This window comes from Silene latifolia, chromosome 8 (genome assembly GCF_048544455.1).
Source record: "Silene latifolia isolate original U9 population chromosome 8, ASM4854445v1, whole genome shotgun sequence".
Classification (NCBI taxonomy): domain Eukaryota; kingdom Viridiplantae; phylum Streptophyta; class Magnoliopsida; order Caryophyllales; family Caryophyllaceae; genus Silene; species Silene latifolia.
Window position 1 is genome coordinate 104,848,357 of NC_133533.1, and position 5,962 is coordinate 104,854,318.

General features: G+C 38.2%; 1 non-coding gene across 1 annotated transcript; it reads left to right on the forward strand.

The window, feature by feature from the left end:
- Window positions 1-925: 925 nt before the first annotated feature.
- Window positions 926-1,032, forward strand: LOC141597922 (small nucleolar RNA R71). The gene has a single exon (XR_012523131.1). It is a non-coding gene; the product is annotated as a small nucleolar RNA R71 (small nucleolar RNA).
- The last annotated feature ends 4,930 nt before the right edge of the window (window positions 1,033-5,962 follow it).

Genomic DNA, 5,962 nt, shown 5'->3' on the forward strand with positions numbered 1-5,962 from the left:
AGTAGCTGTAATTTTTCGCGGACTAGTCGATCGACTGGGTATGTCAGTCGATCGACTGACATACCTGCTGATCGTCTTTTTCTTGCTATTGTTCGTTACAGCCTTCTTATTACTTGGCTCCGCCTCATCTTTTTCAGTGACGTCCTCGACCATAGCGGGCCCATCAAGGGTGGACTCACTCCTCAAAGTAATTGCATTAAGGGTCTCCTTTTGATCCATCTGCGACGGTAAATGCCCCGGAGCTCTTGTTGCACTCTTGCTAGCCAATTGAGCAATTTGGCTCTCCAACATCTTCATCCCGGCCTCTCTAGCTTGAGACTCCTTCAGCAACAAATTTTTCAACTCGGCAAATTCGGAACCTTGGGACTGCTGCTCCTGTTGTGGAACATACGGAGGCTTTTGATACGGCTGCTGCTGCTTATGAGGGGGCACATAATTTTGCTGCTGTGGAGGTGGAGTCGGATTTAGGACATTTTGGCTACTCCACCTCAAATTTGGATGGACATTTGGCTCAAAATAAGTGTTTGTCTGCCTATAATGTTGAAAGGTAGCACAAGACTCATAGGGATTAGGACAGTTGTCTGAAACGTGTCCTTCTCCTCCACATCTCTTGCAGACGAAAGGACCGTCTGACACAGCATTCACATGATAGATCCCTCCTTTTGAAGCTCCTCCCAACTCGTACTTATCAAATCTCGCCGTGAGAGCCTCTAATGCAGCTACAAAAGGGGATTCAGCACTCCTCCTTTGATTTCCCCTGAAATTTCCATACTCAACTTTGTGGGTGGCTAAATCATCAATAATTTTCCACCCCTTAGTCTCTCCCACATTCTCCTGGAATCTTCCATTAGCTGCCGCATTCAGGATAGCCCTATGATCGTCATAGAGCCCATTATAAAATTGATTGCATAGACTCCATTTCTCGAACCCATGGTGCGGAATAGTTCGCACTAGATTCTTGAAACGGACCCACGCCTCATGGAAATTCTCATCAGGACCCTGTTTAAAGCTCGTGATCTGAGCTCTAATGGCATTTGTCTTCGAGGCAGAGAAGTATTTCTTGTAGAATGTCAGGGCCAGCGACTTCCAATCAGTGATCCTGTTAGCAGCTCGATCCAGGTCTCTGTAACACTCCCTTGCAGCATCACGAAGAGAGAATATGAACATGGTCTCCTTCACCTGGTCCTGGGTCACACCGGTTGGTGGGGGTATGGAACATCAATAATCAATGAATGTCTCCATGTGTTTGGCTGCATCTTCATTTGCAGCTCCCCCGAATTGGTTTCTCTCAACCAAGTTGATATAGGACGGTTTCGGCTCGAATTTTCTGTCCGTCCCTGGTAATGCGAATCCCTTATAGAGATTCTCAGCTGTCGGCTCAGAGTGACTGTCTATACTCGCTTCTTCAGCCATGTCTGGAAATGTGACGGTCTTAGTTGATGAAGTAGAAACAGGAGATGAAGGTGGATCCTCCTCAAAAAGCTCGTTCTCGTAGTAACTAGACAGAGTACTCAGCTCTTCCTCTGTCGGCAATACTCTAGATGATCGTCTCAACTCACGCAAAGTCTTCTCGATCTCAGGATTGAACGACAGTAATTCACCACCCTGTGACCTGCGCATAAGAAGAAACTACAAGTAGAATATGAGAATAGTTTAAGGAACAGATGCCCCTTAAACTAATAGAAAGACTAAAAATAGAAACAACTAAAAATTTTAAACAATTGACTCTCCGGCAACGGCGCCAAAATTTGATACCGTCGTAGAGTACCAAAGATAAATTTATAGTCCAAACTACTACTATAGCTAGTGGCAGTCAGGGTCGAACCACAGGGAGGCGATGCAATTAATAGTTGTCTAATTTAAGTCCAGGGTAACAAATGTGGGGGTTTAATTTGATTTGGTCTATACTAATGGTAATAAAAGAAAAGTAAACTAAATAAACGGATGAAAATAAATATTAAAAGGGTGCTAAGATGGTCGGTTCACTATAGTTTCGGCGGCAGTAAACTAGGTAGGTCTAAAACAAACACGTGAGACGGGAAAATAAGAAGTCCTCTCGGTCCATTCTTACAAAGTTACAGGTAGCATCTTTCGATCTCGCTACAGATCCCTAATATCACTAATACTAACTTTCGTTCTGAAAAGTGATTAAAAAGGCTAAATTAACTCATCTCTCGATCTTATTAATTTAGTCGTCTTAATTAGGTAGACTATTTCCCTTCCCTATCTTTCGATCTTTATTGGGTCGGTCAAATCCTAAACATTCAACTAGTCGCGTGCACTCGATTCGTCAAACATAGCAATTTAATTAATTAAAACGAAGGTGATCTCACGTGGCCGGTCGATCGACCAGATAGGCCAGTCGACCGACCAAGGCACGATTCGGGTCTACTATTCTAGTGCCGCCTACGCTACAGGTTCCCTACATCCTAGCACAAGGTATTTAGCTACTCATGACTATGACGAAAACAACAATAAGATTAAGGAATAAAACTACTGAATTCATGATTGAAATAATTAAACAAACAAATAACATAAAACGATAATTTCGGCTTCGGAAAACTAATCTAGCAATTATATATCTATGAACAAGTAGAGTAATAGAACTGAAATAAGAGCAGAAGAATACCGAATGGAATAGGAGGAAACCGAAAGTACGAAAGAAAGTAAACACTACTACAAATCCAGGCAACTACAACGCCCCTTCAACAACGATTATTCACGAAAATCACAATAGACGTTGTAGAATGTATGGCGCAAATTTTACTAAAATGAATTAGAACGGGTATGGTTAAAAAAACCGTTGTTATAAGTTTTAACAACGGGTTACACATGCACAACCGTTGTTAATAATTTGGCGCAAAATTGACGCAAAGTTAGTGAAAAGTAATCACAACGGTTACTTTTGAAACCCGTTGTTAAAACTTATTTGACAACGGTTGTTGTTTTACACCCGTAGTGAAAGCAATAATACCGATTGTATTCAATAACTAAACTTAAATGCAAACCCTAATATTTCCCTAAAGTTTTCTGATAAAAGACTTGATAAAAACTGAATAATGTCAGGTTACGTTATATAGGAATATAACGTAACACTTATTCCAAAACCTAATACACAACGGGCTTCTTAATTCTCGATCTCTAAATTCACGCAGATTAGCGGTGTGGTCGATCGACCACTGTGACCGGTCGATCGACTGGACTATGCTGAACAGTAGCTCCTGTAAGTCGTGCGTTGGTCGATCGACCATGAAGGCCAGTCGATCGACTGCTTTAGCTGATAGTCCGCTTCCAATTCTTCATAAAATTATCTTTCAGGCCTCGAAATGCGCACCAAGCTCGTTCCTTGAGCAAATACTTCATGACAAATTCAATGCAAGATACTCGGGGACGAATTTAGCTCAATATATACTCATTTCCGCATAAATCTGCAATATTACATAAAAATACAAAAGTAGACGAAATGGGGCAAATAATAGCTTTAAACTACATGATTGAGCTCTGAAATGCGTGTAAAATAGGGTGTAAAACATCATATAAAAGACACGCATCAATTAGTTTAATAAATGAAAATCTAATTTGCTTTCATATATAAGTTTGAGCACTTCGGAGTGAAAACTTTAGAGAAGTTGTATTCTCTTACTATATAGTAGGAGGATTTATACTTTTTAAATTTGCACATCATTAATATTTATCAGTTCACTTCATTGTATTTTGATATGAAACAAAAAAAAAATGGAAATGGAAAACTATGTAAGTTGTGAATTTTTTTTTAGTGAATGTTTGTTGTCACGAAGCTAATAGTAAGCATATGTCAAGTTATTCTCTATAGTAATAATTATTGCATTACTGAAAAATTTAGCAACTTATACTTTATATAGTTTAATATCAATTTATTTTATTTTAATGATAAAATCATAATTTTGAATTTATTAAAAAATTGGAGTTTATTTATAAGGATATATTCATTGAAAAGATAATAATGTAATGAAAGAAAATTTTATTTATTACCTTATTTAGCTAGATGCTTTTTGGAGGAAAAACTAAGAAAATTTTTATTCTCTTAGTAGTAGGGGGATTAGCTAGATGCTTTTTGGAGGGAAAACTAAGAGAATTTTTATTCTCTTAGTAGTAGGGGGATTTTTTAGATAGAGAATTTCGAATAAAACTAAATAGGTAAGTAGAACAAAGAGGGTAAATTTTCGATGTTGAGTTCATATTTATTGTTGCCTTAGTTATGGATCTATAGGGTATAAATTACAACCTTTATGCAATCGGGAGTAAAGGTGGCAAATTGGTCAATCGGGTTAGGTATGGTTCTGGTGAGTTATGTTCGGGTCAATTCCGGTTTAATTTGTCACACATTTTGGGTTATACCCGCTTACTCGGTTACGACTGGATTATGCGCGAAACTACAATTATATACTCCCTCCATATCCCTAAGATATACCCATTTTCCTTTTTGAGACATCCCATTTTGATATACCCATTTTCCTTATTTCCTTTTATGGATCAAATAAATGACCAAATTATCCTTATGTCCCCATATATTTACAAAATATACCCCTCATTAAACACCTCTAATCTTATTTAACTTTCCTATTATTACTAATGATTCCCACCAATTTTTACCCCCAATTTATATCTCCCACCAAATATATGAACCGGTGTTCTCTCTCTCTCTCTCTCTTTCTCTCTCTCTCTCTCTCTCTCTCTCTCTCTCTCTCTCTCTCTCTCTCTCTATTTATTTATCTGCTTCTCTGCCTTCTCTCTAGAAACTTCCACCAAAATAAAACCCTAAATTGCTTTCAATCAACCGTCGTTGTCTTCATTCTTCTCGATCTCACTCCCTCTCTCTAGATCTACTCCATTTTCCGTCTTTTTAATACTCTTTGATCATCTTCTCTTCTAATGTTTTTGATCATGTCTAAACCAAATCAAAATACTCTTGATTCTCCTGTTTCTGCGAAGAAGAGGAAGTTTGGTTCAACTCTTACCATAGCTTCCTCGATGGATTGTTGTATATTCTCGGCGTTGGTCATGTGGCACCTGATACGTATTCTGGGTATGGTTCTCTTCTTGATACTCAAATCGATGATGGCACCAAGGTAACTTCTGCTTTATTTACGGACTCAACAACTGTCGTTCCTGATACCTTTGTTGTGAAAGCGCCGTCATTTGGTGATCGAGTTGGTAAATCAGTTGCGGATGTTGGTAGATCGGTTGAAGAGGGTAGTACCTCTGTTGAGAACGTGCCTAAACTGAAGAAGGGTGAGGATATTTTGATTAATGATGAATTGTCAGAAAGTACGAAACGGTTCTTTGCCTATTTTGGGAAGTTCATGGAGAAGCGCAAAAAAGCTAATGCACAGAGAGGTAGTATTTCTGCAACTCCTCATTTTATTCTGATATTATGATGTTCGTCTTAAGTTTGTTTTCCTTATTTGAATTGGTTTATTGTGAAACATGATTATTTTCACAATTTGTTGTTTCTGTTTCGTTTTGGGTTGTCTTAAACTTAGTTTGTTTTCGCCATTTTATTCTGTTTCGTTCTGGGAATTTATTATGCGACATTGATTTCGTGTTTGGCTAAGTTGTTGTGTGATGCATGAGTTTATCTTATGTTTGGTTACCTATTAAGGATCAGCTCCTGTTAAGTTTTGGTTTCGTTTTCGTTTCTTGATAATAATAGTTGATTCTGATGGTTTCTGTATGTTGTTGGGTTGGTGTTGTTTAGGTCCTGTTTTTTTTTTTCTTTTTCAGGGTTTGTGTATGTTGTTTAGTTGGTCTTTCTGATGGTTTCCGTCTGCTGTTCTTAGGTGGTTGTAATGATGGTTTCTATATGTTGTTGGGTTTGTGTTGTTTAGGTCCTGTGACAAGATTTTTTTTCAGGATTTCTGTATGTTATTTAGTTGGTCTTTCTGATGGTTTTCGTCTGCTGTTCTTAGGTGGTTAATTGGGT